Consider the following 24,024-nt stretch of genomic DNA (forward strand, 5'->3'; position numbering starts at 1 on the left):
AATGTTTATTATATCCCTACTATGTGTGTTCCACACTGGGCCTCTCAGGGGTGGAAAATAAGGTTTTAGGGGTCTTGGCATTTTGTGAGGACTAGATTTAAAACAAGACTCAGTCAAACAACACACTAGAGGATCACATGATCCATACGCTATCAAATTGCAGCTATCCTTAAATGCCAAGCCTCAAAGATACCTCAGCTCCTCATAAAGGATACAGCATCTTCATAAATCTATGTCTTTCCACAAAAACGCATCACTCCTACATTCTTTTTGTTTGTTTTGTATTCGCTTTTTCAATACAAGGTTTCTCCCTGTAGCCCTGGAACTCACAATGAAGAACGGGCTGGCCTTGAATTCAAAGAGGTCTGCCTGCCACTGCCTCCCGAATGCTAGGATTAAAAGTGTGTACCACTACCACCACCACCACCCAGAAATACCTAATACAATTTACTGCCCCCCTCCTGGGTATCCCCCCACCATGACACATCAAGTTTCTTTGGGGCTAGGCACATCCTCTCTCAGTGAGGCCAGAGAAGGCAACCCAGCTAGAAGAACATATCCCACAGACAGGCAACAGCTTTTGGGATAGCTCTGCTCCCATTGTTCAGGACCCACATGAAGACCAAACTGTACTTCTATTACCTATGTGGGGAGGCCTAGGTCCAGCCTGTTTATGCTTCTTGGTTTGGTGGCTCAGACTCTAAGAGCCCCAAGGGTCCAGGTTAGTTGACACTGTTGGTCTTCCTGTGGAGTTCCTATCCCCTTGCAGGCTGCAATTCTTCCCTCTATTCTTCCATAAGAGTCCCCAAGCTCCATCCACTGTCTGGCTGTGGGTGTCTGCATCTATCTGAGTCAGCTACTGGGTGGAGCCTTTCAGAGGACAGCCATGCTAGGTTCCTGTCTGCAAGCAGAACTTAGTATCATTAATAGTGTCAGGGATCGGTGCCCACCCATGGGATGGGTCTCACCACCCCCATTTTAAAAAGTGACGTTTCTGTGTTGTGTCTATGTGAGAGGATGTGCGAGTGTGTGAGTGCTGCTGAGGTGGTGGTGGTGGGGGCTTCAGGTGACCCAGAGCTAGAGTTACCGGTGGCCGAGCCTCCAACTTGGGTGCTCAAACCAGGCCGAGAGTTTGCCTATCTTGTGGCAGGAGGAAAGAAGAAGCCTATCCCACAGTAAGCTGCATGAAGTGGCCCTGAGACTCCAGGGTCTAACCCACAATCTCTAAGGTGGAGTGCCTACAGAACTGACTGCTGGCGCTCACAGCCCTGGGGGCAGAGATGGCCCCAGACTCATTCTTGAGCCGACCTTGGTCTTGGAGCAGAATCAGAGCCCCATCTGGCAGTGCAGTGGGAGGCAAGCTGCTTTTATTTAATCCTCATCAAACTTTGCGCTTGCCCCGGGCTTTAGGGGTATTAAGGCTGGGTGGATTGACTGGGACGCTGGGTAAACGGCAGCGTCTCTCTGGAGAGGTCTCCTCTGTTGGACAGCATCATTAGGCCTTTGGTCAGGCAAAAGGGAACAGTTTTCCAATGCCACTTGGGGGTGGTGGTGGTAAAGCATCCTGAAGGCCAGGGGTTCAATTCCTCCCCACCCCCGGCCCCCTGGCCCCAGTTTCCAGATGCTCTGAGGGAATTGAAAGTGGAGTGGTGAACCTACGAGGTCCTGCCAGGCCGTTGCCTCTGCTGTCCTTACGCTGTGCTCGGCTTCAGGGACAGCCTGACTCCTCTTCAGGGTATTAGGTTTGAGGGACCTTCCTGTTTCTGTTGCTGTTATTTCTCTAAACCCATGGTCTCATGGAACCCAGGGTGGCTTTGAAATTACTATGTATGTGGCTGAGAACAACTTTGATCCTCCCAAGGGATAGCCCTGCAAGCTTGTACCGTGACGCCTGGTTTGTATAGGGACTGGGGTAGAGCTCAGCCCAGAACATGCATCTAGACAAACACTCGCCATCCCGCCTATGTGCCCAGCCCTTTGTTAACATTTAAACGTTTAATACTCCGTTTTCTCTTCAAGTCATGTAAATCCTTTACCTTTACCTTATCAGTTTTAAAATGTTTACTACGTATTGTTATATACAAATAAATAATGCTACCTATATAGGTGTAAACACAGGGCCTTTGCATGCTGGGAAAATGTTTTACTTCTGGGCTCACACCCAGTGTGATTTTCTTTTTAGAATAATAATTTTAATTGAAAATGCATGAAGCTCAACATAGCATCTTAATATATGTATACAATGTCTAATTACATTTGGACGTAATCTAATCGTTGCCTGAAATATTTATCATTTCACTGTGTGGCAAACATTAAAAACTCAACAAAATCGTTATCAACACCAGTATGTATGAAACATAAGAAAAGTTTTTTTCTTGCTTTACCCACTTGGGGTTTGGTTTTGGGGGGAAACCGAGGGACCAAACCCAGGATGTCACAAAGTCTGCTAAACACAAACCCTAGCAGCCCGCAGCCTTGTGGAAGCACCACAGGAGGAAGGAGGGACTTTAAAGAGCCGGCTCCCTGAAATCTGTCCTTGGGACTAGACTACACTGCTAGGGTGTCGCAGCTATGGGACCAGGGAAGGAGGAGGAGTGTGGGGGATGGGAGAACCATCCAGCGAGTGCTGAAGGACACTCCTGCAGGTAAGAGAATCCATGTGGAACCAGGCCTGAGCAGCCTGCTGCGGGTTAGGGTTCGTGGGAAAGGCTCTGCTGGGTTAGGAGGTAGGGATGGGATGGGATGTAGCGATCCCCCACTCCTGTGGGCCAGGAGTCTGTGGTGGGATGATATAGCACAAGGCAGATAGGAAATGTCAAGGGGAACAAGATGGTTGTCCTCTGAGTGGCCTGCTGGCAGGGTTCCCAACAGGGATGCTGAGCCTGGAGCAAGGACTCTAAAGGCTGGTAAGGGGCTTGGGAAGTCAAGGAGCAATAGAAAAGAACCCTGACATCTTGAACCACCACAGGGAGCAGATTCAAAGTGAAGTATATGGTTGGGAGGCTGGCCTGATCCTTTTCATGATGTATATGTATATGTATACACACACATATACATACATATATATATGTATACATATATATATTAAACTTAATTTTATTTTATGTGCATTGGTGCCAGATCCCCTGGAACTTGAGTCACAGACAGTTACGAGCTGCCATGTGGGTGCTGGGGATTGAACCTGGGTCTCCCAGAAGACCAATTTCTGTCTTAGTTAGGGTTTTACTGCTGTGAACAGACACCATGACCAAGGCAAGTCTTATAAAAACAACATTTAATTGGGCTGGCTTACAGGTTCAGAAGTTTAGTCCATTATCATCAAGGTGAGAATATGGCAGTATCCAGGCAGGCATGGTACAGGAGGAGCTGAGAGTTCTATGTCTTTATCCAAAGGCTGCTAGTGGAAGACTGACTCTTAACCACTGAGCCATCCTTCTAGCCTCCTGGCCTGACTCTGATAGTAGTCACTAAAGAACCATTTTCGGTATCATTTTTAGCTAGCTAAAATAGAACTCTCTGCCAAGATCGGCTGCGAGATGGAGCTTAGGAGAACTTTGGCACAGGAGCTGCTGCTGGAATCCAGGACCAGGCAGGCAGGCGCTCTATCACTGAATGACATCACAACCCTTTACACTAATTCCCCTCCCTGCCCCAAGACAGAGTCCTCCTAACAGTTTAGGCTGGGCCCTGAATTCATGATCTTCCCCGAGATACTGCCTCTTAAGTCTGGGGATGACAGGTGACTGCCACGGCTGGGGATCAGTTTGAGTACACTCAGTCTCACAGTGGAGTCTGGAGATGCTGAGCCTAACCTTCCCTGGAGGAGACCATACACCTTCCAGTGCTATTCTCTTCCTTAATTGGCCGCTAAAAGTATTTCTGAGGCTCTCTCTCTCTCTGTCTCTCTCTCTCTGTCTCTGTCTCTCTCTGTCTGTCTGTCTGTCTGTCTGTCTCTCTCTCTCTCTCTCTCTCTCTCTCTCTCTCTCCAAGCATGAGGAAGAGATAAGAGATTAGCAGGCATCCAAAAGCATATAGGTGTCTTAGCCCTTTGGTTTGTTGAGCGCAGGACAAATAAACATTTAGAAATTGGCTAGTGTGCATGAATTCCCAAGTTTCAGCTCCAAAAACCCGGCACCATGGTCTGTGATCCCCGCACTGGGAGCTACAGTCAGGAAGATCGGAAGTTCCAGGTCATTCTCTGCTACTTAAGGAGTTTGAGGCCAGCCTGGGTGACAGGAGATCTTGTCTCAAACAAAAGAAACCAAACCAAAAAGACTAGGCAAACAACAACAAGCCAACTGTATATAGAAGATCCAGTACCATCTTGTTGTTTATAAACACAAACGACAGTCCCACATTTCTAGTAGACTATCGTAGCCTTTGTTTTGTATTTATTTATTTTTGTTCCAGATAACCGTTTCAGAGATTTGTTTTGAATAATTTTAAAAATCACAGGCATATGTGTCTGTCTGTGGGTGTGTGCATGTGAGGCAAATGCCCTTGGAGGCTGGAAGAAGGCAGCCTGACATGGGTTGTGGGAATTCTCTGGTCCTCTGAATTATGAGTTACTGAGTCAGTTCTCCAGCCCTGAGTTTTACAGTGGTATTTTTCCAGGGTTGGGGTGTGTGTGTACATGTATTTCAAGCATGATTAGATGGGGGTCTTGTCATCTCCACAACAGTTAAAATGTAGAATTGACCCATCACTCTCAGACAGACTCACAGCATATCCTCGGTCCACTCCGGCTCTGGAAACCACAGACACATCTTGTTTGGGCTCTGTAAGAGTCTCAGACAGGAACTTGGTACCGTGATTGCCTACCACTGGCAAGAACCCCATGTGTGGCTCTTAGCACTCCACGGAAGACAGAAGCCTCAGACAGGGAACGGAACCTCTGAGAACGTTGGAGACAGACTTAGCACCGCCTCCTCCTGACCCTTCTCTGTGGTCCCGGCTCTCAAAGTTCACGCCTTCCTAGCACTAAACTGTTTCCCATCGTGCGAGCGATGTTCATCCATTTCAAGAGAGAGTTGTGAACTGAAAGTGTCTGTGGACAGGTTTTTGCAGGAACACCAGTTTCCAAACAAAGTTGAAAAACAGGAGTCTGCTTCCTGAACTGTAGGCTCCCTCCTTAACTCACATCTATCAGGAAGCTCGGGAAAGACCTTACTTGCACACAGGAACTTTCAGTACAGTCATACAGTAATTAGTTAAAGATCTTAGGATGGAATTCCAGGTAGAAGATGGTCCTGAAATCTGATGCTGGGCATCCCTATAAGAAGGGATGCAGATACAATGACAGTAATGAGCGGTTGGTACGGAGACTGGAGTGATGGAGCCACAAGCCAAGAAATGTCTGGTGCCATTAGATGCTGGAGAGAGGTGAAGAAGGATGCTTGAGAGGGCCTTTGGAGGACCATGGTACCATGAACACCTTGAGGTCAACCTCCGACCTCTAGCATAGTGAGGTCAGAACACTTGTATTGTGTGCTGCCTCCTGACTGGAGACATTTGTATGGCAGGCTAGGAAACTCCCACAATCCTCCACTCACAAGATCCTTTCCTTCATTATCCAGGCCATGACGATGCTCACCACCCTGAACATGTGGCTTTGTTCTCAGTGACCAAACGTGACCTTCTGGGAGGCCCCAAGGTACACGGGTGCTTTCCACTCTCTGCCTACCTCAAAGGTCACAGATTTTTATAATGACAAACAGAGGCCTGGGGAACACAATTCGCATGAGAGATGGAGAGGCGGGAATAACTCAGGGTCATGGCTCTGACTGAGGTCAGTGAGGTTCAACACAAAGCTCACCAGTGAAGCCCGGGTAGAATGGGGACAAGAAGACCAAAGAGCAAAGGATGCTGGGTAAAGTGATAAGGCAGGGGCAGCCTCGATCGATACCTTTGAGGGAAGCAACACTTCGAATCCTGTGTTCAAGCCTTAAAGGGACTTGTGCAAGATAGGAGGAGGGTAGTTAACTATTTCAAGCCATGCCTCAAGGTCCCCCACCCCCAGGTGACCTGGGGATCCCCAGACTCCTGTGAGTGAGGCTATGTGGTGAAGAATCAATACAGCGACCAATGTGGAAAAGACTGTTTTGGGGGATGGGGAATGGGAGTAGGGTGTGTGTGTGGGGTGTGTGTGTGTGTGTGTGTGTGTGTGTGTGTGTGTGTGTGTGTGTGTGTAGCAACACCACTGCCAACATCCTAATCAGGTGCTCCAGGCCATGACAACTAATTATGGGTGAGGCAGAGACATTCAGTACAGCAGGGTCGCAAACGCTACAGCTGGGTTCATTAACTAAAAACGTTTTCAAAGGTAGGGGGAAAAAAGCACCCCAAAAACCCAAAAAACATACTTGTAAGTTTAGGTTCCAAGGGCGGCTGTAACAAGGTTCCATTCAGAACTTGTTCTAATTTTGATGCAGATGGCAGCCCAGGAGCGAGGCCTCTCCCTGGGTGAGCCACGGCCTCCTTTGGACACAGAGGGGCCCAGGAGATGGGGCGGGCACCTCCCGCGGGCAGGTGTGGATATTGGCGCAGGGACGGCTGTATGGTTTCCCCGCAGTAAGATCAATAATGGGTCCAAAAATAAATCTCAGAAGCTGAGCTTAAAATAGCTCCAATTTCTCCCAGTTCTTTCTTATTTCAGTTCACAAGGTGGTCTCTGGGAGCGGGAACGGCTGGTTTTTCTCTCAAGTTGACAAATTGATATCGAACCTGAAACTGCTGCCAGGCCCACATTTGCCTGGCCTTCACCAGCCTCGCGGTTTGGTGTCTCTCCTGGAGGTGACTTTGGTCTCCTGAGTCCTTCAACTTTTTTTTTTTTTTTTTTTGAGCTCACACAATGAGTGCTTTGCACAGAGGCAGAGTTTCTGCCGCAGAATAATTAGGCGTATGAGCTTTTTGACTAACTCAGCCTTGAGGGAAGAGAATAAAGTACGGGGACAGGGTGGGGGTGGGGTGGGGGAGAAGGCTTGCCGGGACCTGGCTGGGGTCGCCATGTATAAGTGGGCAAAGGGAGGAGGTCTGCAGCCTGGCTCGCTGGAGGCTAGAGAGTTTCCCTTCTGCCATCCACCGAATGACTATCGTGAGGTGCTTCAGGGCCTGCGTCTCCATCCAGCTCATTCCTACCAAGCCTCTCCGGGCAAAACAATGCATCGGGCACCCGCCCAAAACCGCTTAAGACTCCTAAGAGATTGCATCTACTGTCAGGAAAAAACAACCAAGGAACAGACGGTTATACATTTTCCTGGTAGTTTGTGTTTTGTTTGATTTTTTTCCCTCTTCTGTGTGGATGGGTTGTAAACTCCCTGAGAGACAAAGTCGAGAACCATGCACAGAACCCTGGCAGAGCTTCTTTTGCCCCCACCAGAGACAGTTGTAGAAGCCTCTTAAAAGAGCTCCCCAGGGCTGGTGAGATGGCTCAGTGGTTAAGAGCACCGACTGCTCTTCCTAAGGTCCTGAGTTCAAGTCCCAGAAACCACATGGTGGCTCACAACCATTTGTAATGAGATCTGACTCCAGTGTCTGAAGACAGCTACAGTGTACTTACATATAATAAATAAATAAATAAATAAATAAGACAGCTACAGTGTACTTACATATAATAAATAAATAAATAATTAAACAAACAAACAAATAAATAAAGCTCTCCAACCAAGACAAGGGAAAATAGGCTTGGTCCAGCTTGTGGCTGGGGCTCAGGCCAAGGGCATGATATGGTGAGTCTGGAGGCTCGCGGCTGGATCTGTTCCTATTGGTTTTCCTCAGAGGGGAGGCACCACCCACTGCCTCACTGACTCTCCCAGTCCACTCTTGCAATTAGCATTTGGATGGAACGTCATCTTTAAGTGCCGGACCCACCCTGCTTCTCTTTCCAGTGGACTAGAAAAATCTTGTTTTTAAGAAAAAGTAGTGTAGTGTCCTCTCTCTCTCTCTCTCTCTCTCTCTCTCTCTCTCTCTCTCCCCCACTTCCCTCTCTCCCCCCTTCCTTTCTGATGCTGGGATAAAACTTGGGGCCCCATAAATGCTAGGCAAGTGTCCCACCATTGATTCCAATCCTATGATAATTCTGCATGCTCACACTACTACAGTGAACATCTATAACAACATTAATGTGTGATTGCTAATGACACAGTAAGCCTTTTGGGTGCCTCAGACACTTTTCCTGAAGCCCAGATCTATGCCCATGCCCATCTCTGGATGGGCTGAAATGAATATATTTAGATCTACATTCACCACGTCATGTCCCCTACCCCGAATCCTCTAAGATTTAAGCCTGGATCTCTCTGCCGTCTTTCAATTATCCAAGGTGGGAAACCTGGGTGTTATCTCATGAGCTATACTTCTCCTTCTCCCAGCATGCTAGGCACTAAGCTGTATGTATTCCATAGCATCTCTATCTCACCATCCATCTCCATGACAGGTCCTCTAATTTCTGATATGACAATCATGGGCCTCCTCTTCCTGATATCCATGCTCATCCATCCATCCATCCATCCATCCACCCACCCACCCATCCATCCATCTACTCATCCATCCATCCAACCACCCATCCATCCATCTACTTATCCATCCACCCATCCATCTATCCATCCATCCATCCACCCACTTGCCCATTAATTTTCTTCCCAATACACTAAGCCAGTTTTTTCAGTGCCACTGGAACATATCAACTTATGGTAGAAAGATTAGAGCCCAGGAATGAAAATATCTGGTTCTAATTCTGAACCCATGTATTAGAAGACAGGGGACCCTAGGAAGTCCTTCCAGCCATTCCAGTGTCTGGCAGTGTCCTCTATGCTGTCAAGACCTGGGGATCACAGATGTGAAGGAGCTTTGCAGCCCCCACCAGACTCAAGATTACAGACCAGGAGTGCCTGCCTCCACCCATCAAATTCCAGGTCCTCAAAGTCTTTCTCACCCTCCTCCCAGTTCTGCCCAGGTTCTCCTTGCTTCTCAGAGTCTCTCGCCTCCTCCCCATACTGTGCTCTCTGTTTCAGCCTCTATGTCCTGGCTCCTGTTCCTCCTTTGCCCTGAGACCCCTCCCACTTCAGATCTGCCTGGCATCTCTCAAGATCACAGTGACTCTTAGGAGGCATTTTAGTAAAAGAACATTATGTAATCATGAATTGGGGTGACATTTGGTTATAACTGAATCCTTGCGCTCCCATAGGCACTAATTGATGGAATTGGGAAGGAGACATTGCCTCTACTCGGTGGTTTTTGTCTTGGCTGGTGTTACTTTCGCTAAATTTGGAGGTCACATATCACTAGCACTCCAAGAGAGGTTGAAAAAGAATCTATTGATTCTTAAGTTTTGGGAATAAGGTCAAGATGCGACGGCTTCATTGAGATTTTTAATTTTACTTTAATTTAAAACAATTTGTAGGAAGGTTTTAATTTTGGTTATGTGTTTGTGAGCACATGAGTTCAATGCCCACAGTGGCCAGCAGAGGGCATCAGATACCCTGGAACTGGAATTACAAGTAGTTGTAAGACACCTGATGTGGGTGCTGGAAACCAAACCTGGGCACTCTAGAAGAGCGGTAGATATTCTTAACTGGTAAGAAGCTTTCTCAAGCCCTTCTGTGCTTATTAGTTTTTCAAAAATGGCACTGCAGATTGGGCCTCACACACCCTGGCTAACCTCAGGACCACTGAGCCACAGTCGGAGCTTGCCCGTTCTGATTTCCTTGTGAAGAACGGTGGTCTCCTAACCCGTGTAACCAGGGTAAATGTTTCAGTGACAGGTTTGGACAGCTGTCTTCTGAACATGGGGACGAGATATGCTCAACAGGTGACAACATACCTTTCATTCTGCTGAATTCTGCAAGTCTGAAAATGGGTCCCACTAATTAGCAGTCATCACTAAAGTTCCATTAAGTACCCCAATACTATTAGGGGTGCTAGAAACTCAGGCCTCAGCCATCTCTGCATCCTTCAGTGCCTCAGACTTTTCTTTCATTTTTATTTTTTGGGGGTTTTTCAAGACAGGGTTTCTCTGTGTAGTCCTGTCTGTCCTGGAACTCACTCTGTAGACCAGGCTGGCCTCAAACTAAGAGATCTGCTTGCTTCTGCCTCCCTGGTACTGGGATTAAAGTTGAGCACCACCACTGACACTTGATCAGTCCCTCATGGACCTTGTCTCAACAACAATAACAACAACAACAACAGATGAAAAAAAGATAAATTGTATATATATATATAGATAGATAGACAGATAGAGAGAGAGAGAGAGAGAGAGAGAGAGAGAGCTAGCTATTGTTGAACTGACCTGTTGTATGTTTTATTCTCTGAACCAAGGGTATTTATTTATTTATTTATTTACAGTTTGTGCACGTGCACCTGTCAAGGACATTTGTGTGGAGGTCAGAGAATAACCTTTAGAGATTGGCTTGCTCCTTCTACTAGATAGGCTTTGGGGATTGAACTCAGGTCATCAGACCTGGCAGCAAGGACCTTTTCCTTCTGCTGAGCCATCTCGTAGGCCCAAATTCTGCATTCAGACCCTGAGTTTTAAATTAGCATGTTTGTTGGTAGTTGAATCTTTTTTTGTCTGCTAGCAGGTGACATCTTGTGATCCAGCCAACAAGTAGTAGCAGATGTCAAAGTTTGGGAAAAAAATTGACGTGAGAAAAAAAGTAGAATTTAGACCAAGCTTTCCCAATGAAGTTCATTATTTATGAATACTGGGGATTGGCAGGGGTGGGGAGGAAATAACTTCAAATTGATTTTTAAGGCTGAATCTTGTGAATGGAGACAGTAGTTTGAGAGTCATGTCCCAGGAGCAAGGGACCACAGTCCGAGGGATGACTTGAATTCCTCTGATGTGAGATTGTCAGACCTGTCGTGTGCCGGACTCCTTACCGCTCTTTGGGAAGAGGTGGATTGAGAGACTCCTCTGAAAAGGATTAAGGCCTTTACTAGGGCCCTGATTGTCCAAATGGAGAGGCGGGATGCACGCCCCTCCCCCTCCACACTATGGGGCTGAGGATCAAACTGAGGTAAGGATACCCGTGAGTTACCTCATCAGCCCAGAACAGAAGCACTGTTTAAGAGGTTAGACCATCCAAAGGGCATACATGAATTAAAGACAAAAGGCAAACTGTTTTGTTGTGTGATCAGATCTACATCCATTCTGATTTTAAGGGTTTTTGTTTTTCTCCTCTCTCTCTTTTCTTTCTCCCCCATTCACCCCAAATCTCATGTAGCCCAGGCTAGCCTTAAACTTATTGTGTAGTAGTGGATAGTCCTAAACTTCAACTCTCCTCCTCCCATGTGGATGCTGGGATTATCCATGGATACCACCACACCTAGTTTATGCAGAACGTGGGATGGACCCAGGGCTTCATTTATGTTGGGCAAACATTCTATGGACGGAGCGACATTCCCCCAACCCTGCTCCTGGTTGCTTTATTACTATCATCTTTAAATGGATCGCACTAAATTTCTTAGGCAAGTCTAAAACTCATGGGCTCAGATGCTCTTCATGCCTCAGTCTCCCTAGTGTTCACTCTCAGGAGCCAACTTGTAAGAGCTTAGCACATCTAATGTAACCACTCCATGAAGGCTCTATCCCCACTTTGCAGGAGCCAGAGGCCTGGGATCAGCAGGCCTTCAGGACTGCTCCTGTTCTACCTCAGGGTAACTTTGTAACAACATCTGGAGGCCCTGCTGACAATGACCCCTCCCACTGGCCCCAGTACCAAACACCTCATGAAAAAAAATTTTTTAAATATATAAATACATATCAAATTAAAAAAATAAATAAATGAAGGAGATCAGTCTTCTGAAATGACAGACAAGAGGACACAGCATGGTTAGGAGAATGCAAAAAGACCACATAGTACCGCTACTGAACTCCCGTGGAAGAGGCACAGTGGAGTATAAGACACAGTGAGGAAAACAAGAGAATAAGTGACAGTCCGAAAATGCATGAAACACAGAAAAACTTCTCCAGGTACACGGAAGTCACCACTAGAAGTAACATGAGGTCCTGGATCAGAGGACCAATAGTGAAGGGGGTTACGGGAATATGGGGCATGGTGGTGTGGACCTGTCATGCTTGCACTTGGAGCATGATGGCAGAAGGGTCAGGTGTTCAAGGCTGGCCTCAGCTACGTAGAATTAAAAGGCCGGCCTGGGCTACATGAAACTCTGGCCCCAATAAACAAGACCAAACCAATTGGCAAAATGTAAATACGCCTGTGTACCAGAGTGTACTGTTGTAACACCGTTCAACTTCCTGGGTTGTTTTGTTTTGTTTTGTTTTGTTTTTTGAGACAGGGTTTCTCTGTGTAGCCTTGGCTGTCCTGGAACTCACTCTGTAGACCAGGCTGGCCTCGAACTCAGAAATCTGCCTGCCTCTGCCTCCCAAATGCTGGGATTAAAGGCGTGCGCCACTACTCCCTGGCAACTTCCAGGTTTTTAATCATTGCACTGCGGTTACATAAAAGAAAGTCCTTGTTCCTGGGACACACGCACTGACGTAGTCAAGGGTGAAGGGTCACTGTCCCTGCAACTTACTTTCAGTGAGTTCTAAGAAAAAAGTGATATGTAAATATTTACAGAGACAGAGACAACGTGACCAGGAAAGAAAGCTCTAACAACTAGAGGCTCCAAAATGGCCATAATGCTGGCAGGCATGAGGGCTAGAGAGGCTCGACACAGTTTATTTTATACTGGTTTGGCGAAAGCAGGTCTTCTGGGCACATTCATCCAGTCTGAGAAATGTTTAGACCAGGGACGCCTGGTACTGCCAGTCATTGCTGTGCTCCTGGAATAGCGAGCGGGATCTGAGGGTCATGGGATATCCATCTCCTCTCCACTGCACAACAGAACTCAGAGTTGGCCCCTCCCCTGCGCTCAGAGGTACCTTGGCTGAGCAACTGGACTGTGAGGAAGGTAGAGTCTTGGGATGATGAATTGGCACAGTGTGCAAAAGATTTGCTCTGTAGGCATGAGGACCCAAATTCAAATCCTCACCACAGCAACGTGTGTCGGCAATCCAGCACAGGTGGGTAGCGTACAAGGGGGTCCCTAGAGCCACTGGCCAGCTAACACTAGCCAATCAGGGAGTGTCAGGTTCAGTTAGAGCATTGGTTCTCAACCTCTGGGTTGTGACCCCCACAGGAATCACGTATCAGATTATGATTAATAGCAGTAGCAAAATTACAGTTATGGAGTAGCTAGGAAAATAAATTTTAGGGTTGGGGGGTCACCACAATGGAGCTGGGAAGGTGGCTCAGTGGTCAGGAGCCACACTCTACCAGAGTATCTGGTTTTTACTCCCAGCACCCATGAGGCAGCTCACAACAGTTTGTAACTCCATATCCAGGGGGTCTGAGATACCCTCTTTTGGCCTCTTCAGGTACTGTATGGACACGGTGCACATATATACATGCAGGCAAAACATAAAATATAAATAAATAAATAAATAAATAAACCCCAAAGTATAACATAGAAAGTGGCTTAGGAAGACATATGATGTGCTGGAGAGGTGGCTCAGCGGTTAAGGGCTCTGACTGCTCTTCCAGAGGTCCTGAGTTCAATTCCCAGAAACCACACGGTGGCTCACAACCATCTGTAATGAGATCTGATGCCCTCTTCTGGTGTGTCTGAAGACAGCTACAGTGTACTTGTATACATAAAATAAATAAATATTAAAAAGAGACACATGATGCTGACTTCTGATCTCCATACATGTTTTGCTGTGCATGTGTGCGCGCGCGCACACACACACTCACACACACACACACACACACACACAAAGCATGGCTTTTCACAGGTCTTACTGAGTGCTAAAATGATGGACCAACACAGGGAAGAGATGCCACAGTCTACACCCCACGCGTGGGCCTCCCTGGAAGTCAGTTTGGCTTCATGTACGGTCTCCCACTTCAGTGGGAATGGGTTTTGCTGGATATTATTTTCTTGTGTCCTTCTCTGTCAAACAGGCCAGTCAAGAATGGCAGTGTTGGGGCAGACCAGAAGGGTTCTTATGGAGACCGTTTTAAGGTTAAGCCATGCACGGCCAAGTTTCCAGACAGGCAGTGGTCAGCTTGCACACGCCTCTGTAGATATCTCAGGAGCATGACCTGGTGGAGTGGTAAGATGTGCTCAGCAAGAATTCTTCTGTGACTCTGCTCATCCTTTTGATTATTATTTTTTAATGAAAAGCGTGTGTTGGGGTGGGGGTGGGGGCACACCACCTCCCCTGGCCCTGAGCCTACAATCTTACTTCCAATACTAATCTCTCCCTGCTGGCTCAATGCCATGCGCTTGGCTCTGGGCCAGTTTAATATCACTCTTGCTGATAGCAGGTTGCGGCGGTGTTTCTATTATGAAGCTCGGCTTTAAAAATCTCTCAGACATGGAGATAGTCTTCTGGGCAAAGGAACCTTAGCAACACTTCTCTTCCAGGGTGGGCTCCAGCCTGCACTGCCAAACTCCCCTACCCCGCTGAATTAGATAGATGAGGCTCCTTACGGGGTCTTTGGATGGGTTAGGGATGTGACTCAGTGGGTAGGGTGCTCACCTAACACGCACGGTCCCCCACCACTGCACAAGGCTGGGTGTGTTGGCACATGCCTAAAATGCACCCGTGAGGCGGAGGCAGGAGGATCAGAAGTCCAGAGCCATCCTTGCCTACACAGAGAGTCTGAGCCAAGGCAGGGCTAGAGACCCTGTCTCAAACACCAATAAATAGGGTCAGTGAAACGGCTCAGAGGATAAAGGTGCTTGTCGTCGCAAGGTCTGATGACCTGAGTTCAATCCCTAGGACCCATGGGGTGGAAGGAAAGAACTGCTTCCTGCAAGTTGTCCTCAGACCACCACACATGTGATGTAAGATACTCCCCAATTAATTAAAGTAACCAACCAACCAGACAGACAGACAGCTAGCCAATCAACCAACCAACCAACCAACCAACCAACCAACCAACCAATCAATAAAATGTCTTAGGAAAGACTTCAGGGATGTATTTCAGTGGTAGAACGGGTGCCCACATGTCCCAGGTTCCAGGCTCAATCCCTAACACCACTACTGCAGCAACGACAAAACAAAAACCAGTCACCCATCTCAACAGGAACAAGATCGACGGCACAGAGCGAATTTGTGGAGAGCGTGATGATTGTGAGCCACCATGTGGTTGCTGGGATTTGAACTCAGGACCTTCAAAGAGCAGCCAGTGCTCTTAACTACTGAGTCATCTCTCTAGCCTGCAACTCAACTTTTGAGTAACCCCTTCATTTGTTACTCACTGCCCACAGTCCCTTACACCCAGTCATTCCGTTTCAGGGCAGGAATCTCTCTGAGATTAGCCTCCAAGGTCTATTCCAGTCACAATATCTGCTTCTGGATAGATAGGGTTGTATATATAAAGGATATAAAACCAACAAAAAAGGCTGTGGCAACCAGTTCTGTCAATTATTAGCTGTTCAGCCTTGGACAAGGTATATGTGTGTGCCTGTGTGCATATGTGTGTGTGTGTGTGTGTGTGTGTGTGTGTGTGTGTGTGTGTGTGTGTGGTGTTGGGGGAAGTACTCCACCACCCCTTGCTGAGCCAGGAGTGTGTGTATATATATATATATATATATATATATATATATATACACGCACACATATATACATATACACATATATGTGGACACACATCTCTTAAAAGCAACGAGAGCATCCACAGCGAGCCTTCGCTTATACGTTGCTATGAATGTTAACTGAGATGATATGTAGGGTACTGAAAGTATCAGGCATCATTCTGTATCGCTGGGACCTACCAAGAGCTCTGCTTCTTCCATCCTGATACAGTGCAGAAGCCTTGCCCTGTCTGGTACCACCTGCGTGGCAAATCTGGTTTTAAGAGCCGTCTTCCTGCCCATTCTTTATTATTTTACTGTCCATTACGGTCCTCGGGAATAGCTCACCACAAACACAGACTTCCAATGTTACCCTTACTTACCAACTAACACAATTTAGAGCCCTGACCCAAGATTATGAGCCACTAATGCAATTTCCCCCTCGCTAAGATCTTCATTAACAAAAGGTCGGGAGGGTTCCAGGAGGAAGATGCAAAACCAGAGAAAGCCACAAGCATCCAGTGGGGGGCCTCTAGTCAGGAGAGAGATCTAGTCCAAGGCTGGAAGGCAGTGGCCAGCTGGCAGGTGACAAGTGCCCAAGGACTTGGCTGGACGCTGGAAAATCTATCAGTGATTCTCGAGGAAGACTCTCAAAACGGTCATCTTTCTCCACCTGGGAGATATGCTGAGTGGTTTTTGCTGTGGGTATTTTGAGATGTCCTTTGTCACTTGATCTCGGCTGGCGAGGCACGTGGGGACCGAGAGGTTAGGAAAAATAAATTGCTCGGACATGGGGCTCTAGGAACAGAGTCTTCCACTCAGCTTTGATCCCGCCAAGGAGCTCTTAGGTTTATCCCCGGCTTTATTTTATTTTTAACTTATTTCCTTTGCCGTTGGGTCTCTGGGGCCAGACTTTCTTTCCTACTGTGGCATTCCCACCCAGATTCTCTTTTTTTTTTTTCACTCTCTCTCCACCCCCCACCCCAGGCCATGTATTAGCTGCTCCTTCTGGCTTAGCCTGTTCTGTGTTACTATAATGAAATACCTGCAAGCTAGGAAAGAAAGCTTATGAAGAAATGAAGACGAGCCGTCCTATACAGAAGCCTCTATGGCATGCATGTGCGAGTGCACAGACACAGACACACACACAGAGACACACACACACACAGAGAGAGAGAGAGAGAGAGAGAGAGAGGTGATACTTTGATCAGAGGACTTTTGGACTTCGCCTTCTCTGTTTTCAAGTGTGTCTGTGTGTGTACAGGCATGTTGATTCTGGCTTGTGACTCTCTAGAGATGCCTATGGCAGCTTCAGTCTCTTACTGGCAGGAATTCTACAGAGGCAGGTAGTACAGGAAGTGCTACATGGCAAGAGGCAGGGTGTGTGTGTGTGTGTGTTTGGGGGGGGGGGGTCCTTCTCTTTCATAATACCATTGTATTTTAATCACAGGGACCCACACTGAAGACTTAGTCTATTCCTAAGGACCTCTCAAAAGTCTACCTCTAAATATCAAAGCTGGATGTCACCACCCTCTTAATCCCTTGCAGGGGGATCAGATGGCAGCATCTGTGCCCTTGAGGGACTCACACCTCACATATCAACCGCAGCCTTTTCTCACTTTAAAAGTCTGCCCTGAGCCAGATTTAAGATGACCTACCCATGTCCCTCATTCATGCCTGAAGATGTAGAAAAGCCTAAGACACAGCTGCAAAGCCATTGTTCTGAAGATGCAGTGGACAAGCATTCCCTCGAGGGACACGAAACCTCGGAGAATCCCTAGTGATCGTTACTGAAAAGCAAGAGGCCATGTGATTGTCAGTGTGAGTCTTTTAAGGAATTCTTGCAGCCTTGGAAAACTTGCAAGGAGGAAAAAAAAAAAACCTATTATTAAAAACAACAAACAAACAAAACAAAACATAACCAAAAAACCCAAAAACTGGTTCTGTAAGATGGGAAAGACAGATTTCCCTTTCCTCACAACGAAGATGTAAACCTTGGACCAGGGGGTTAAAAACGGAGGAGCAGGGTCGGGGATGTGGTTTAGCCAGGGAGCAGGAAGCTCGGTCCTGTCCAGTAGGAATCTCTGCCTCTCTGCCGACACTGATGCTATTATCATCTTTGACATGAACCATCATCTCCTCCGCCGCCTCATTCTTGCCCCTGTATCCTGGAGGAAGTCACTCCCTCCTTTGTGATGGCTGGAGCACTTTCCCCTCTCTTGAGCCTGCTAGCTCCCTTTGCACTTTACAGAAGGGCCATTAGGTGGGGCCCTGTCACCATCTCCCAGGTAAGCCAACGGCTATGACGTTGGACTTTGAGGACTACTGAGTTCTGGGACTACTGCTCAGATTGTCCAAATGCATGAACAGGCTGTGGTGGAGGGGGGAGGCTAGAGTCTGCAAGGGTTTGATGTTGAAGAAGTTGTACATTTGAAATCACCAATCCAGAAAACAATTACAAAGATTCTTTGGGTCCCTGTGATTAAAATACAATGGTATTATGAAAGAGAAGGGACCCCCTCCTCAAACACACACACACACAAACAAACAAATCCAACAACCTAAAAGCACATTATAAGAGTCACCTGTCACTGATAGCATGTCACGACAGCCCTCAGCAATCTACCCTCTGCTTTCTTGCCCTCTGTCCCTGCTGGTGCTATCTATGGACCACTCTGACCCTTAACCACTGTGAGGCGCTACCCTCTGAGCAGAAGAGCCACCATTCTTATCCAATCAGTTGTGCCTGCTTGTAAGAATCCATCACAGTCATGCTTTGGGACTGGGCATTCCATTAAGGAGGTGGGTGAGGAGGTCACTGGACCCTCACGTGAGATTCCAGGCACTTCTTCCAGCAATGTGTATATGATTCTGCCCTAATTGCATATGGCCTAGGGGACATTAATCTTATACAGCTATGGGAAGCCATGATCCATCCACACCAGAAAGTGCATCCAGTGTGGCTGCTTTGGGGTCACCCATACAACTATAGGAAACCCCTCACCCACACTCTGATATGAAAGCAGCCAGTACTCCTTGGCTGTGCAGGGGGATTACTTTGGTCTGTTAGTGGGACCTTACTGAGGAAGGGACTGGACCATCCACCATTGACACAGGCCAGCCTTCTCCTCCCTCGACCTTTGCTTTCTCTCACGTCAGCTGACCTTGTTCACGTGCTCCCCTATCTCCCCTAGCGCTACAACCCCCTCCTGAGGCCCAGACATTGTTTACTTCCCTTCCAAGTCCAACTTCAAGGTCAATCCCAGGATACCTTTCCTGTCACCTCCCTGAACCCTCCGGTCCCCAAGAGACTCGGGCTGGGCTGCAGGCTCATTCTGACCTTGGCCTACTCCATTTCCCACACCCTGCAAACAACTCCTGGGCTAACTTGAGAACATTTCCTGTGCTCCTACGCAGAAATGCAGAGCCCAGCTGGGGAAAGGACAGTCAAGCAGGCTGGCGGCACCACCAACCACAGCTGCCCCAAATTGCCAGGCTGCAGAGACTGCCAAGTGAGCCTCTTCTCAGTCATCAGTTTCTCACCTTTGACCTTCACCATGCTCCTTAAAACCTCTTTCCTGGCTTCTTCTCCTCTAGATGACTTCTCCCCACATGCCTGAAGCTAGAGGCCACCGTGCACAAGCTAAATGGTTTTCTGTCCCCCTTCCCCCCTGTATCTACCCTGCCCTCTGACTTTTTCCTCTTCCTGGAAGAGCAACTATCTCTATGTGGTCTATCATGGAGAACACTCACTATCTGGCTTCCAGAGATGGCTCCTCCAAATTCTGGCCTGTTGGGTCCTTTATCTTTAGTATTTTACCATGAAGGGCTAATGCCAGGGGTTGGGATCGTAGCTCAGTTGTGTCATAGCGTAGCCAAGCATGCATGGAGCCTTGAATCCCTTCCCCAGTATTGCTAGGGTTGCTGCACTGGAGAGGAAGAGGCAAGGAGGGCCAGATGTTCAGAAAGCCTGGTCTCACATTTGTTTCTTGTATCCTGGCTGGTTTGTGTAGTATGCATGCATGTATGTATGTATGTATGTATGTAGTCAGGGTTTCATGTAGCCTAAGCTGGCCTCAAACTCTCCATGTAGTTGAGGATGACCTTGAACTTCCGATTCTCTGCCTCTCCCCGCTGAGTACTGGACTAGAGGTGGTGAGCATCACCGTGCCCAGATGTATGTGTGGTTGTATGGAGTGCCTGAGATCAACCCAGAGCTTTTGTGTATGCTGGGCAAGCACTCTACTCACTGAGCAACATCCCTGCCCCACTTGATTTACCTTTTCACACTTTGTTTATTTAATTTCGTGCATGTATGTGTGTGTGTGTATGTGCGTGTGTGTGAATCCCAGCAGGCACCATGACCTCACAGTATCATACAACACACCCGGGGACAACCTAGCCTTAAGAACTATAAACGAGATTGGCCTTTATTCTTTATAAATTGCCCACCCTGTGATCTTCAGTTATAGCACCAGACAACTAAGGAGATACACCATCAAGGCAATGTATCACTCCCTTCCAGATGAGCCGCCTTTCTTCCTAAGACGTCTTTAAGAACTTTGAAAGATATTATTTTGATACTCTGTGTCTAGCTATGGATTTATCTTCATGTATCTTTTTAGCAGTTAGACAGCGATTAGATGGTAGCCAGGTTGTTCCAGTCTCAACTCCTAGCTGGGTGACCTTGGGCAAGAGAGATCTGATCTCACTTTTCCAGTTTAGTCCAATATTAAATGCTTATCTCCCAGGGCTACCCAAGTACTAAGGAATTAACACAGGAGACACACACAGACTAGCACCTGGATCTTATGTGCTCCGTAATGCTGGCCACCATCACTGTCCAAAGTAAACTTTGATCTATACGCAATTGTGCCTCTTCAAGTTCTAAAAAATGCGTTCAGCTCTTCCTGTTCCAAATATGAATAGTCTCTGAGCATTTTTGTTTTGTTCTGCTTTTGAGACATGATCTCATGTAGCCCAGGCTGGCTTCGAGTTTGTTATGTAACCCAGGCTAGCACCTTGGACTCCCGCGTGTGGGGGTGACACGTAAAGGCTATCATTTCTCCAGTTTATGGAGCCCAGAGCTTTGTGTCTGCCATGCATGCTCTACCAAGTGAGCTGCCCAGCCCTCTTTGGGCATTTTTATTCATCATTGCTGTGTGTTTGGGACAGAGAAGAGGCCCCGGAATGTGAATGTGTTCCTTACCCAGAAGGAAAGCCTGGGAGAGGAGTCTCTCTTCTCTCTCTCCCCTTCCAACCCGATCTGTCCCCTTCCTTTCATCGCCTGCCACTTGGAAATTCCTCTTTGGTTCATTGCAAACTGGCTTCTGCTCCCCTCTGTCACCTTCCTGTCATAAAGGTTACTCATGACCCTATCCCTCAGGACCCCCTAAACGCTGGGCTCACTGAACTCTGGGCTGTTGTCGGTGCCCACAGGGTCTGTGACTTTCACACACCCCCTTGCTCCCTCTACCTTTCAGAGCGGCTCCTTCTCATCCATCTTCTTCATTCCTATAGCTTCAAAAGTAACCCTGTGACTTCTGAGGGCTCACCCTCTGTCGCTCAGCCGCGGACTTATGGATCCAATTTCCTACCGGTTCCTAGTGCCATTTGCTGTGTGAGCACTTCAGCCTGAACTCACAACCTCTCCTGCCTTTGTGTGTTTAGGCAGCTGTAGTAAATTCCCTGAAATGGAGTGACTCGTACATAATGGGGGGGGGGGGGAGGGGGAACATCTCTCACAATTACAGCGGCTGGGAAGCCCTGGTAAAGACTGATTTGCACAAGATGGCATCCTCTGCTGTGATCTCCCTTGGTGGAAGGGGTAAGGAATTTCTGAGGTTTTTAACAAACAAATGCAGGGACCCTTCTCAGTTTCATTCTGAAGACCTGATCATGTCTAGTGCCTTTGGAGGGCTCAGGTAGGATTTCAACCAGAATTCTGGGAGGGCAGGGACACAGACCTTCCAACCACAGTCTCTTAAGCCATTGAGAAAATTCCTTATTGGGTGCTATTGCTACTCAACTGTGGAAAAAACCCAATTAACTCTAAAGGATTGACCCTGAGGTCAGTGCTCTCTTTAGCTTTACAAATCCAAAGAGGGACCAACTATGCCTATGCTCTGAGGGGCTAGGAGTGGGCCAGACTCCCTGGGACATAGGGAGAAAGGCCATAATAATAGAGGACTAAGTAACAAAGGCTGGTAATAAAGATGGGGACCTTCCAAGGTGGCCAGCTTCTTCCTCACCCTCCTGATCTGAGACAAAACCTGGCAGCTTAATACAAAGGCCCTGTGGGCTCCCTCTCCCATCAGCTGGTCACCTGCAGATGGACTCAAGGCCAGGTCAGGATATGTTTATACAACAGTTGTGAGCCAGTCAGCCACCTTACCTTTCTTCAAGTGAACCAAGCCAAGACTAGCAGACAGGAGACACGCATAATTCCGCTGCTGGCAAGGTGGGGCTAAGAGGATCCCTGAGGGCCTGCTGGCCAATCTAGCAAACCATGGAGCGCCAGATTCAATGAGAAATCTTCAGAGTCTTTAAACCCTGCCAGCCCTTGAGAAAAGACTGGATTTTGACATTTGAATCCCTCCTCTGGTTCTCGGAGGGTCTCTTTCTCTGTGTGCCTGCGGGTGTTCTCCCAATAAAAGCTTTTCTTCAACTGCTCATTCTGTTTGCTCCCTTTTGCAGCATTTGAGATTTCTCTACTGCTATCTGTGTAGAAGGTTTTTTCCTGCCTTTTAATTCCTTAACTAGCAGAGACAGATGAACCTGATCAAGACCCCTAGGTGGTAACAGTTTGACAGACACTGCTTCATTTTAATATTGATTGTATGTGTGCTTATTGGGGTGTGTGTGCACATGGATATATGCACATAAAGAGGCCAAAGATCAACCTTGGGCATCCTTTCCTCTTTTTGAGACAGGTCTCACTCTGTAGTCCTGGCTGGCCTGGAACTTTTATGTAGATCAGGTTGACCTGGAATTCACAAAGATCTACGTGTCTCAGCCTGCTGTGAGCCACCATGTGGGTGCTGAACACTGAACTCTGATCCTTGGCAAGAGCAGCCAATGCCCTTAAATGGTGGTCCATCTTTCCAGTCCAGATTCTACACATTCAATGTCATTCAAAAGGTGACCCATGGCAATAATGAAAGTCAAAGCTCTTACTAGATCTCCAGTGAGTGAAGCACCCGGGGTGGGGGTGGGGGTGGGGGGTGGGGGTGGGGGTGGGGAAGTCTTTAACCCTTGCCGGTTTAGAATAACAGGTATAAAAACCACGAGTAAGTCAGGGTCTGCAGACAGAGGTCTGAATGCATCTCTGAAGGCAGCTGTGGAAGGAAGGCACTGAGACGTGGTGGGATCCTCCAAGTCCGTTAGCCTGCACTGTAACAGGAACACCCTTTAAAAGTCTCCGAATATTTGCCCAGTCACTGATTGTGGGTAAAGGGACTGGCTTGGGACAGCATAGAGCAAAAGGAAGGAGGTCCCACCGTACTGATGTGCAAAGGCTTTTATGCTAGAATGTCTTGTTTTACAAGCAATTTTACTTAGTGTGTGTGTTTGCCCCTCAATACTCCATGGTACAGATTTACAAGAGTGAGAAACTGAAGCTACGGCTTATAAGGCAGTTGTGCAACAAATTTGATCACACGCGCACACACTCTACAAAATCTGCAGTCATGGGCTGGTGAGACAGTTTACCTGTAAAAGTATTTGCTACCAAGCCTGATGATTTGAGTTTGATTCCAGGGCCCACACGGTGGAAGGAGACAGGATGTACACACAGACAAATTAATTTACAAATCTGTACATAGGAGGCATTGATCAGCCTCTGACCATTAGCAGACAAGGGAAGTGTTTCTTTTCTGAATAGTGATCGCAGACCTGAGGCAAAGGAAGCAGCGTGCACGCATGAGCGCTTAGCCAAAGCACAATGTCGGAGCCTGTGTACCCCATGATTCCTTTCTTTTTTCGGTTTTTTGAGACAGGATTTTTTTCTTTTTTTCTTTTTTTTTTTTTTTTTTTCCTTTTGGTTTTTTGAGACAGGGTTTCTCTGTATAGCCCTGGCAGTCCTGGAACTCACTCTGTAGACCAGGCTGGCCTCAAACTCAGAAATCTACCTGCCTCTGCCTCCTGAGTGCTGGAATTAAAGGCATCTGCCACCACGCCCGGCATTGAGACAGAATCTTATGTAGCTCAGGCTCACCTAAAACTTGCTGAATAGCTAAGGCTAGCCTTCAACAACTTCTTCTTCTTCCTCTTCTTCTTCCCCTTCTTCTTCCCCTTCCCCTTTCCCTTCCCCTTCCCCCTCCCCCCCTCCTCCTCCTCACTCTGTAGACCAGGCTGGCCTTGAACTCAGAAACCCCCCTGCCTCTGCCTCCCAAGTGCTGGGATTAAAGGTGTGCGCCACCACCGCCTGGCTAGCCTTGA

At 47.5% G+C, this 24,024-nt stretch overlaps 1 protein-coding gene across 5 annotated transcripts in view; it reads right to left on the reverse strand.

Annotated features, from left to right (window-relative positions):
• The window catches only part of Pitpnc1 (phosphatidylinositol transfer protein, cytoplasmic 1), a 262,829-nt gene that overhangs the window by 50,365 nt on the left and 188,440 nt on the right, over positions 1-24,024 (reverse strand). The gene's annotated exons all lie outside the window — the stretch shown is intronic.

This window comes from Mus musculus, chromosome 11, assembly GCF_000001635.26.
Source record: "Mus musculus strain C57BL/6J chromosome 11, GRCm38.p6 C57BL/6J".
NCBI lineage: Eukaryota > Metazoa > Chordata > Mammalia > Rodentia > Muridae > Mus > Mus musculus.